The 12,827-nt window shown below is 48.5% G+C and overlaps 1 long non-coding RNA gene across 1 annotated transcript; it reads left to right on the forward strand.

Moving 5' to 3' along the window:
- Positions 1–206: 206 nt before the first annotated feature.
- On the forward strand, positions 207–11,222 carry LOC120388908. Its single transcript, XR_005590666.1, has 3 exons — positions 207–297; positions 10,190–10,382; positions 10,840–11,222. It is a non-coding gene; the product is annotated as an uncharacterized LOC120388908 (long non-coding RNA).
- Positions 11,223–12,827: the final 1,605 nt, after the last annotated feature.

Below are 12,827 nucleotides of genomic sequence, written 5' to 3' on the forward strand. Positions count from 1 at the left end.
AGGGCGGCTCCACAAGGAGCAGGGCCCAGGCCGGGCACGGGGGGGTTAATGAAGGTCTCTCCCGCCGCGATCTCCGCATGCCCAGAGCTCCAACGGCATAAACCCTTCTCCGGTCCCGCCTGACGTTACTTCCGGTTCAGGGAGCGTTAGGAACTACATCTCCCAGCCTGCCCCGGGGCCGCTTCCGCTCTCTCCATCCCCGGTAAGGGAGGGGTTCAGCAGCTGAAATTGCGCATGCTCCGTGTGAGCCGAGGTGGGGGTGGGAGAATAAAGCTGTTGCTGCTTCCGTGTAACCTGGTGAGTGAGAGACCCCCGGGGCGGGAAAGTTGGGATGGCAGGGGCAGGGGGGAAACTGTCTATGGGCAGCCAGGAAATTTCCCGGAAGAGGGGCGGGGAGTTAATTGGATCCTGTCCCTGTTTGTGCCACTTGCCTCTCACCCCCCATACAAATTCTCTCTAGTTCTGCCCCTTTTCTCGCTCAGTGTCTCACACGGGGCTATGAAATCCGGGGAGATTATCCTCCCCCCCCCCAGGCCAGATTAACTTTTTGTGTCCCTGGCGCCAAACATATTTGTGGGCCCCCCCACTGGGGAAATAGGGCATGTGATGGGGGGCGGGGGGCTGGTTGGGGGCAATGAGGTGCAGTGCAATGAGTGGCCCCACTTAGCCCAGTGCCCTGCTTATACCAGCGCCCCCTCACCCAGAGACTTCCCCCATGGGTCCCTATGCCCAGCACCCCCTGCCTAGAGACCCCCCCATCACAACTGCACAGCACCCTGCACATCATACCCCCTGCCCAGCTCCCCCATCCACAGATCCCTGATTGTCCAGCACCCCCTTCACAGTCCCACCATCACAGCTGTACAGTGAATATTCCTGAGAGAATCCTGCATCAAATTCTGTGCATCGTATTTTAAAATTCTGTTTTGGTTTGTTTTTGGTTTTTTTACAATAAATAAATGTGGAAGCTCCACCATGGCAGTGGGGAGCACAGACCACTTGCTGCACGGAGGTGGGAGAATATCCTGCAGCCTTCCCCGGCCCCCTGGGACAGGGACTTGGCGATGAGGCTGAACTTGACACAGAACAAGGGCCATTCCTGCCACAGAAACACCCTGGGCCCTGCCCCTTTTGCGCCAGGCACATCAGATGTGGGCAGGGAGGCTCAGCCCGGCAGCAGGATCCAAATGCAGAGGGTCTTAGTGTGGGGGGATCCAGATAGGAGTAAGAGGGTTCTGTGGAGGGCAGTCTGGGAGCAGGCAGCTCAGTGGGGGATTTGGATGCACAGGGAGGTGCAGGGGCAATGGGAGTTTGCAGGGAGGGCCAAGTGAAAGTGGTTGGAGCTCAGCGGGTGAGGGGGGAGTCTGGGTGCAGGGGTTCATTTGGGTGGGGGTCTAGGTGTAGGTGGTTGGGGCTCAGTGGGAAGGGTGTCTGGGGGAACTTATCAGGGTGGTACAGATGCAGGAGGTGGGGCTTGTCAGGGTGAGGGTTGGATGGACTTGTTTAACGGGGAGCCCCAGCTGCTGCAAAGGGGATCTGCATGCTGGGCTCCCGCCTCCCCTATCCCAGGGATCTGCAACCTTCGGCCCGGTAGGGTAAGCCCCCTGGTGGGCCAGTTTGTTCACTTGCCATGTGTGATGATGGGGTTCTGGCGGGACCCAACTGAGAGTGCCAATTCAGGACAAATTGCTTAAACAGGGCAGTTACAGCCCAAGGCTGGGGTTTTTCCACCTCTGAGGCAAACCAAACCAGCCAGCCAAAGAGGACTTCGGTCTCACCCCACTGGCTAACTGTTAGGGGGCTTATTCCTTCACCCTCCTACTTCCCTGGTCCTTCTCGCATGAACAGAGAGCAACAATACCCAAAGTCCAAAGGCGCAAACAATTCAATGTTTATTGGGGTGAACTTCCAGCAAGCACGATTCCAGTTTCCTTCCTTAGTGTTCCCCTTCCCAGCTCTGACGCCACAGAGCCTTGCCTGTGTCCCTGTTCCTGTTCCCATCCCCTGTTCCCATTTTCCCGTTTAGCAAGACATGATTTTAATTCCCCCATCCCCAGTCCCTGTTCCCATTACCCCCCCTCCACTTCCTGATTGACTGCAGACTATATAGTAAAACTTGAATTCCGCTTAGCTATACCTTAACCAATCATTTTACTGAAATTTAGCTAACCAATCCTAACATATTGTAACATGGTTATTTAACCAATTATATTCCACCACCTTCATTGGTTTACACCCAACAAAATTAATTATACAGCAGACAGAAACAATTACAGAACCAGACAGAGACCATGCAAATAAACAAACAAAACAATACAGAAGTGAGGATTTCACAACCACATCTATACAGACATAAGGGTTTTCCAGCTGTGTCTATTGATAAGTGAGTTCTTGCCAGACAGGATGCTATTAAACTAAGTTTCCTTTTACATCTTCTAGGCTCTACCCTTTCTCAGGAGGTGAGAGGAATATCAGGACAGGATTGTAATCCTAATAGCCCAGTAGCACCGTATTTCAATGTGACTAGTTTGGAATGTGAGGATGTGACCATACACAGACAGTGATTTTGATTCTCTCTTTTATACCTCTATAACTAGCTAAGTGATAAGAATATACCTACATTCTTAAAGTATAGGCCTTTGCAGACAGGCCTGAATATCTATATCCTAACTCTCCACCCCTTTTTTTTTCTTTTTCTTTTGGGATCCTCCTGCCCAGGTATCCCTGGAAAAGCATAGGACATATGGTGACACATTTCCTGATAGGGCCAGGCATCAAGGTGGAAGGTGTCAATATTCCATGTGTCCCACTGCCCCTTGTGTAGTATCGTGCCCTGCACCTTCTCTCGTACAGGCATACCACACCTGTTCCAATTAGTGTTCCAGACTTCCCATTATATTGGGCCCGAGAAGGTTGGGTCTGGGTTGTCTTGCACACTGCGGGGTGGGGAGGGCGTACTACATTACTTATAGGTTATCTTCATATGCAGCGTAACATAAGTACAGTTAACAATATACAATGCACAGCGACACCGAGTCCTGACCACTGCAGTATGGTCCAACGTCCGAGCCACGACCAATACACTGCCTCTCCACCTTCGAGAGAGTTAAGATTTTAATGTGTCCAGTTGCTGGCAGTTGCACCAAGCTGCCCCTGCAGATTTTGCGTGCTTTTGTCCATATCATAAGTCCATTGAATGACCACAGAGAAATGGGTTATTGTCCAAACCAACTTAACCACTTGGTATGGAATCAGGCAGTATGCCCTGGTTCAATTATTCACAGCAATAAGATTCACAGATCCATTTGTGAACCAAAGTCAGGATAGCAGTGTGTAGTTTGGTTATGCGCTGGTGTAATTGTGCCCCCTAGTAATATGTACATTCCCAGGAAAACACCTTATACACAGTACACCCAATTGTCCACCCCTTGCCATAGGCCATTGATCCTGCTCCTCCATAGTGATAGGAGACGGGCACATCCAAACATCTTCTCTGGATTTACACCATTTTACACACCCCTCCATTGATTCCCAGCGAGCTCCTCCCCTTCTCATTATTCACATAGGGCTTGTGGGGACCACCTTAGTTGCCGTTCCGTTTCCAAGTACCATGGTAGCTATTACACAGGTGCTGGCCTCCTACTTGAGCATTTTGCATTCCCGTACGCATCTCCCTCCCAGGTCAGCCTTTTGAAGCCATCTCTCACCCACATCATGCTAGCAACAAGACAAACACCACAAAACATAGATCCATGGTATTTTGGGTTATTTTTCCGCTGGCGCCAGCATGCTTGTAGAGTGTCTGAAAAACAAAAGAAACAATTTCCACTCCCCTGGTGGGGACAGATTACTGCTTAATAATAATATTACCAATTTCTTTTACAAATTTCCTTGCTAATTGCAGGAAAAATAGAAGAATTAGTTGCAGGCTGTCCTTATTTTGTTCTATAGTCAGGCTAGCGAATTACTCCGCTCACTGGTCCTTTATGAAATTTATGAGGTGGTGTGCTTCAGTTTCCCCTCTTGTACAACAGACCAGGTTTGCAATAGTTTCTTTGCTGTACCAAGGTTTACGTTTATTCTCAGGTAATAGCTGAGACAGAGCTTCAGATTTATACTCTGTACACACACACTCTCTCTCTCTCTCTCTCTCTCTACTTAGGGTTAACCTGTTCCCTTATTTTTCAGGCTTAACTTTTTTTTTTTTTTTTTACCTCGCTTTTTCTGGAGGGCCATAATTTGAGTCTTCTAGTAGCTTGTTTACTGACCAGATGTATTTATTATTCTCAGGTTCTTTGTGCTGCAAAGGGCAGTTTCCTCCTTCCCCTATCAGCTAGGTAATTTGCATTTACACAGAGGCTTTCTTGGCTTGCCTCTGTATCCAAAGATATCAGCAGCTCAGAGACTGTCTTAAAAGGGACACATTCCACCTCCACCAGAGTTCTGATTACTTTTAACTTTTATCTCCTGCTCCAAAACACTGCTCCAAAGATCTGAAAAAGAAAGCACAATCTACTATGGCTCCTTTTGGAGCCCTAACAGGATTTTAATTAAGTACTATGTTTTGTTTGCATTTCTTTTCCCCCTTTTTTAATATACACTGCACATGTCCTGCGAAATAGTTTAACCTCCATAACATTATATTAACCATATTAATTTTACACAAGGTGTAACTGCCTCCGTGTGCCCAGAGTTTTCATGCACCCGCAAAGTGACAGTCTGATTCTCCAGAGCCACCCCAAGGCTCAGTGTTCCTATCATTGCTCCCCTTTTCCTTTTCCTGTGCGTGCACACACAAAATTGTATTTTGTCTAACATCTCTTGCACTGGGATTACTTTTTTTTACACAACTGTACCCTGATTACACTCCCATCTTGTTTAACCAGAGACAGCCAGGGCAGTCAAGTTAAGTTTCAATAGAAACCCCTGACATTCCTTTAGTGATTTTGATTACATTACTCAATAGTCAAATAATTTTGATTAGATTAATCCTCCACCTGCTGCCTGCAGTAGTCCCTTATAGACCATTTCTGTGGGAAAAGAGCCCATTCTCCCTCAGAATAGCTGTAAAGGCTTCTGGGGACAGAAGCATAGTGGTGGTGGTAGCCAGTCTACCTGACCCCCTGGTATAATTTAATTACCAAGCTTCTATCCAATGTGACTGCACAGAGTTGCACATACAGTTACATTTATATAATTGGGTTTCATTATTAAACCAAAAACTTGCTTTTTCTAACACCACAACTGTTACCTTTAACATCTTCACAACTGTTACCTGTACCATTTTTACAACTCCCAAATGTTTACTTTCCTCCAAACCCTGTATTATTAATTTTTGCAAAAGGTATTTGTAACTTTTAACTTACTTCTTTAAATTACTTGCTCCTATATTTAGATCTTTAAGGTAGTGCACGTTGTCTTTAAACAACTCAGCCACCAAGTAGAATTATTGCCACACAGCTGCCTTAATCTGTGCTGTCTTTACCTTGAGACTGTTCAAAAGGCAGTAAAACATTTGTTTCCATGGTTGCCCATGGATCTTTTACTTCAGAAATTCCAGTGGAATACAGCAGACCTTCATCATCCTTTGTCCCAAACAAAACAACAAACAAACAAAACCAAAAACATTTTGCATAAGTATCCAAAGTACCGTCCATTAAAACTTCAGAAAAACAGAAGTGTGGAAAGGCAGGGGGAGAGGAGGGCGAAGAGGTGGAAAGAAACCAATTAAGCCTGTTAGGTCAGTTTAAAGAACAGGCTACCAGCAGCACATTAAGTAAACTGAGGAAAAGGAGGAGGAAAGGATATAATTAGCTCTGAACCAAGAGTAGGCACCCCAGCTTGAAACAGCTGGGAACCCTTACCCCCAGCTTCTCATTTTGGCTCTGGGAGAAGAGTAGGGGTTGTTACCTGCTCCTGCAAACCCTGCCATTTTTCACTTTGAAACCTTTTCTTTTTTTCTCCACTCCCCCAGGACCAAGTCCCAGCTCCTGTCTCTAAAGGTGGTCTGTTAACTCTGCTTCTGACTCTAAACCCTGTTGTGCCAAATCATCTTTAACCACCCTAACTAATGTACAGCACTGCAGCAGCCCCTGCTGAAACAGCACCAAACTTGAAAGATTACTGACAGCTTCCCATACTGCTGCCCTTACTTCAAACCTCTCACAAGCGGACTGAAGTGCCTCCTTTCCCTGGAAGGCATCCAGTCCCCATGGGCAGGGATCCAGTCCCGATGGGCAGGGACTTCTTCCACTACCCATATACCAAAGGAGGGTGAGCTCCTCAGCCACCCCCCATTCCACTGGGTCCCCTAATACTTCCTCCATTTCCTTTTTAATCTCATCCCAGGCTGACCCCTGCACCTGGTATGGGCCCTGGTTCTTCCTTATCCATTTATCCAAAAAATCCTTTACCCTGGCTTGCCAGAACCTGCAACTACCATCACGAGAGTTCACTATACCCCCTCCAAGCAGCTGCGCGGACTGTTGGGGAGGGGGACTTACAGGCTGCCACTCACCTATCCGATGCGATGCATCCGAGTCTCGGCACCAAGATGTTAGGGGGTTTATTCCTTCACCCTCCTACTTCCCTGGTCCTTCTCGCATGAACAGAGAGCAACAATACCCAAAGTCCAAAGGTGCAAACAATTCTATGTTTATTGGGGTGAACTTCCACCAAGCACGATTCCAGTTTCCTTCCTTAGTGTTCCCCTTCCCAGCTCTGACACCACAGAGCCTTGCCTGTGTCCCTGTTCCTGTTCCCATCCCCTGTTCCCATTTTCCCGTTTAGCAAGACATGATTTTAATTCCCCCATCCCCAGTCCCTGTTCCCATTACCCCCCTCCACTTCCTGATTGACTGCAGACTATATAGTAAAACTTGAATTCCGCTTAGCTATACCTTAACCAATCATTTTACTGAAATTTAACTAACCAATCCTAACATATTGTAACATGGTTATTTAACCAATTATATTCCACCACCTTCATTGGTTTACACCCAACAAAATTAATTATACAGCAGACAGAAACAATTACAGAACCAGACAGAGACCATGCAAATAAACATACAAAACAATACAGAAATGAGGATTTCACAACTACATCTATACAGACATAAGTGTTTTCCAGCTGTGTCTATTGATAAGTGAGTTTTTGCCAGACAGGATGCTATCAAACTAAGTTTCCTTTTACATCTTCTAGGCTCTACCCTTTCTCTGGAGGTGAGAGGAATATCAGGACAGGATTGTATTCCTAATAGCCCAGTAGCACCTTATTTCAATGTGACTAGTTTGGAATGTGAGGATGTGACCATACACAGACAGTGATTTTGATTCTCTCTTTTATATCTCTATAACTAGCTAAGTGGTAAGAATACACCTACATTCTTAAAGTATAGGCCTTTGCAGATGTCAGGGACTCTAACCCCGACAGCGAAGTTCGTTGTCTGACCGCAGAGAGACAGGCAATACCAGCAAGGTCCGATCAAAAGCTCTTTATTGACAAGTGCACGCGTCAATAGAGAGCAGCTCGTCTCCGAAGAGAACCAGCCCCCTCTTTTACAACTAAGTATAGGTTATATAGACTGTTCCGTCGCGTCACAAATTATGCATTTCACACAACCCATATCCCACCCCCCTTTGGTTAGTAACAAACCCTAATAACAAAGCACATCTGTCTTTCTTTATAATGTAAGCAAGTCGTGATGCCCCAGCAACTTTCTTATCAGCATGGTTGCCAAGCACCAGAAACTGGAAGACAGGAGTTAGCGCAGCTGGTAACATGTCAGGAATGCACCTCCCTCTCTTATCTCACTTTTTCCCAGGGCTTTGTGAAACATGCTGCTTCTCAGTATTTTTCCATGCTGGGATTACCCAGAAACCTCTGTTAGCCTGACTTCAATCAGGTTGGCATAACTGGTTTTGTGCTACATCTTTATTCAGGCCTAACACAGAAGGCCTGAATATCTATATCCTAACACTAACCACAAGTCACACAAGCAATTCCCTTAGATGCTCCAGTTTCCCAGTATCACCACCAGTGCCATTCGTCCTGGGGATGAATGGTTATGAAAACCAACACCCCAATACAAGAAAAAAAGATTCTCTCGATCCCAAAGAATCAAGCCCCAGACCCAGGTCAATATATAAATCAGATCTTACCTACAAATCATGCTGTTGCCAATTCTTTAGAATCTAAAATCTAAAGGTTTATTCATAAAAGGAAAAAGATAGAGATGAGAGCTAGAATTGGTTAAATGGAATAAATTACATACAGTAATGGCAAAGTTCTTAGTTCAGGCTTGTAGCAGTGATGGAATAAACTGCAGGTTCAAATCAAGTCTCTGGAGAACATCCCCAGCTGGGATGGGTCATTCAGTCCTTTGTTCAGAGCTTCCGTTTGTAGCAAAGTCCCTCCAGAGGTATGAAGCAGGATTGAAGACAAGATGGAGGCAAGGCATCAGTCTTTGGTACGTCTACACTACAAGACTATTTCGATTCATCTTAATTCGAATTTCTGGAATCGACCTAATGAAGTCGAAGTTGTGTATCCACAATAAATACACTAATTCGACTGTGTGAGTCCACAGTAACGGGCGAAGCGTCGACTTTGGAAGCGGTGCACTGTGGGAAGCTATCCCACAGTTCCCGCACTCCCTGCCACCCATTGGAATGCTGGGATTTCCCACCAATGCATGCTGGGGGGGGGGGAAATTGTGTGGAGGGTGGTTTTGGGTAACTGTCATCATTGAACCTTCAATCACGCCCAGCATCCCTCCCTGAAAGCGCCAGCTGGCAATCTGTTCGTGCACTTTTCTTCTCAGTGACAGCGCAGGCGCCACAGCACTGCGAGCACGGATCCCGCTGCAGTTGTGGCCGCTGTCAGCTCCTCGCAACTTATCGTCCACCTCTTCCGCAGTCAGCTGCTGAGAAATTTGGCTAATTTTCAATGGTGCTGCGAGCAGTGGTGGACCATGGGGGACGTTTTACCAACATCAACGTCGGGTGGCCAGGCAAAGTTCATGACGCGCGTGTTTTCAGGAACTCTGGTCTGCTTAGACGCCTGCAGGAAGGTAGTTTCTTCCCGGACCACAAAATAACGCTTGGGATGTGCAGATGCCCATACTGATCTTAGGGGACCCAGCGTACCCGCTAATGCCCTGGCTCGTCACGCCCTATGCAAGCACCTTGCACAGCGACAAGGAACTCTTCAAGTACCAGCGAGCAGCGTGAACTGTGACTGTTCAGTTTCTTCACAGAGAAGCTGAACCTGCCCCTGTTTCTTTACCAAGTTACTGTTGACTAGCCTCTGCAGTTACATACCCCGTCCACCCCGCTTCCCCAACTTCTAACACACATTTAAAAATTAAAGTACGTGCTCCACTGTAGCTTTACAACGGTGTCTTTATTGATGACTTTGCGTTAAAGGGTTGAAACTGGGACGCACACTGTGCTGGGTAGGGTGTGTGGTCATGTAAAGACCGCCTCTAAAGTCGAGGTTTGACATGCTCCCGCTCCCAGACCGGTCAGCAGTGCCGGACTGGTTGTTTCAACGGATCCTGCCATCCCTCCTTTTTTGGACTCTGTGTGCGGGGGCTATGTGGCCTTGTTGCGGGGGAGGACGGATACAGATTCCTCTGCTGCGTGGCTCCGCGGTCCATTACAGGGACCGTTGCATGACATCTGTAACCCCCCTCCCCCGCTACAAATGCACGTACCACCCCCAACGACAGAAAACCTGCAAACCACCTCCCATACCAGCTAACCGCCTACTGACTGCACTGTGTGTGTGACATGCTGCTGATCCAGCCCCCGTCTCTGCTAAAGGTGACTGTCCTATGCATTACACTACCCCCTCAACCACCCAATGACCCACCCAAGACATCTAACACAGTGTTGTGTAAAAAACCATGATGGAAAAAGTAAGTAACAGAAAACTACTTTTAATAATCAAGAACACAGTAAGGGAAGGACTTTTCAAAATGTAGTAACTGATAGCTTTTGCATAATTTAACACTGTCCTGTGGTGCAGTGACAGTTTTCACGGCCCCTGGTGACCCTCTTTCTTGTTATTTTTGATGAGGGGGGGATTGGAGTTTGAGGCGGGGGTGGGCGGTTGCAGATACAGTGCGGGGGGGCTCTGTCTTCCTGCCTGCGGTCCTCCTGACGCCACCTGTCCTCCCGTTCGCAGAGTGAGCGGTGCTGCTGACTGAGGTTCTCCCTCCACTGGCTCTGCTGGTCCGCCTCGGCTCTGGAGCAGCCCATAAGTTCAGCAAACATCTCGTCCCTTGTCTTTTTCTTACGCCTTCTAGTTTGCGCCATCATCTGTGAGGGGCATGGTGCATCAGGTCGTGATACAGTTGCACCTGTGTGATGTCAAAAAGGTAGTGAATTTCTTACAATGATACATTTTTTAAACAAAGAAACATAGTCTACTCGGTGTCTGTGAACAAGAGTATGCACAGCACCTGTCTCATGCGCACTCACTAATGGAAAGTTCGATTTCTCTGAATGCGCTTTCATTGCCTGGGGTATTGGGCTGCAGATCAGAGAACCTTTGCAGGAAAGAAGAATTCGTGTAGCAGCAAGGCATGGTAAGCCAAACACTTTTGGATTCATAGAAGTGAATGTACAGCTCTGTCCTCTTGATGCAGGCAATCCTGAAAGCATAAACTCGGCCCCTGTTGCACCCCCTCGCGGCTGTTCACTGGGAAAGATCCCTGTATGCTGCCACTCTGTAGACTGCAGCACGTGGCTGTTAAGTGAGGCTTCTTGTTATGCAAAGGAACAGTTAAGCGCTCCCATTACTAATAGTACCCCAATTACTCTAATTTCATGCAGGAGTGTGCGAGAGAGATCACCCTGAGGAGAGTCTCACGGGCAGAGAGAGCGCGCATGCTGGAAGAAAGCCACCACCACCCAGGGGCCTACTCTGCCATGCTCGTGAGGGCAATGGTCCCGGAGTTCCAGCTTGTAGCATGGAAAGGCAAAGTGTGCTACCTCGGGGCACACGATAAGCTAGTTCTGCCAAGGAACCTCCTGCATAGACTTTCAGATTACCTCCAGGAGAGTTTCCTGGAGATATCTTATGAAGATAAAAGTTCCATCCCCCTGTATGTAGACCTTCTGTTCTCCTAATGTCTCTCCCTGTTTAATTACTAAAAAAATGTTAACTCGTTGGTCTTAGCTGCTTTTAATAAATAAATGTTAACTTGTTTAAAGCACTTACGGACTGATCCTTCTCCCGATTCAGGGTCCGTGGTAACGGCTGGGGAGGGTTGGTAGGGGATCTCAGTGAGGGTGAGGAAGAGATCCTGGCTGTCGGGGAAAGCGCCGTCGACTGCCTCGTCCTCCTCATCTTCCCCATCCGCGAACATCTCCGAGGAACAGTCCGTCGACACTATCCCATCCTCAGAGTCCACGCACACTGGTGGGGCAGTGGTGGCAGACCCACCGAGAATGGCATGCAGTGCCTCGTAGAAGCGGCATGTCTGGTTTGCCGCTCTGACTTTCTGGTAGCCTTGTCTCAGCTCCTTGACTTTCACGCAGCACTGCATTGCATCCCGGCTGTATCCTCTGTCTGTCGTGGTTTTGGAGACCTTCTCGAAGGTCTTTGCATTCCGTTTGCTGGAGCGCAGCTCCGAAAGCACAGACACATTGCCCCACACAGCAATCAGATCTGAGGCTTCCCGGTCAGTCCATGCTGGGGACCTCTTTCTAGTCTGAGATTGCCTGGACTCCTCTGCTGGAGAGCTCTGCATCGTTGCCGGTGCTGCTGAGCTCGCCCCGATGAGCAACCAGGACATGGGATTCAAACTGTCCAGACAGGAAAAGGAATTCAAATTTTCCCGGGGCATTTCCTGTGTGGCTGGTCAGAGCATCCAAGCTCCGACTGGCGTCCAGAGCGTCAACAGAGTGTTGCACTGTGGGATAGCTCCCGGAGCTACTAAGATCGATTAGCATCCACACCTAGCCTAATTCGACATAGCCATGTCGAATTTAGCGCTACTCCCCTTGTCGAGGTGGAGTACCGAAGTCGAACTAAGGAGCCCTCTATGTCGAATTAAATGGCTTCCTGGTGTGGACGGGTGCACGCTTAATTCGATTTAACACTGCTAAATTCGATTTAAAGAGCTAGTGTGGACCAGCCCTCATAGTCTCTTGCCATGTGGTCTTTGCTTTCTTTGTCCCAAGGACACTCTATCCAGCACCTGGCATAGAAAAGCCTTAGAGTTCTGTCCATAGGCAGGTCCCTGCATACCTTGCTGAGTCACAAGGCGTATCTGCCTTCTCTCAATGGGTTGATTGTATAGCTGATGGTCCTTAATGGGCCATCAAGCAGGCTAGGGCAGAACTGACACCAACTTGTCTGGAATGGACCTTGGTTGCAACCAGGGAGCCCCAGCTGCTGCCAAGGGGATCCGCATGCTGGGCCCCCGCTTCCCCTATCCCAGGGATCTGCAGCCTTTGGCCCGCTAGGTTAAGCCCTCTGGTGGGCCAGTTTGTTCAATTGCCATGTCCGCAGGTTGGCTGATTGCGGCTCCCACTGGCCGGGATTTGCTGCTCCAGGCCAATGGGGCCTGGAGAAGCCACAGCCAGCACATTCCTTGGCCTGTGCCCTTCCCCAAGGCCCCGTCCCCGCCTCTTCTCTGCCTCCTCTCCCAAGCAGCGAGTGTGCTGTGGCTCTGCTCTTCCCCCTCCCTCCTGCCGGCAAACAGCTGATCGGCGGTGGGGAGGGCGGGAACGCAGCAAGCTGTGAAAAGAGGCAGGGGACGGGGAGCTTGGCTGCCCTACTGCAGCAGGAGCCTCAGTGCCAGCAGCACCAAGCT

Source organism: Mauremys reevesii, linkage group 22, assembly GCF_016161935.1.
Source record: "Mauremys reevesii isolate NIE-2019 linkage group 22, ASM1616193v1, whole genome shotgun sequence".
In the NCBI taxonomy this organism is placed as follows: domain Eukaryota; kingdom Metazoa; phylum Chordata; order Testudines; family Geoemydidae; genus Mauremys; species Mauremys reevesii.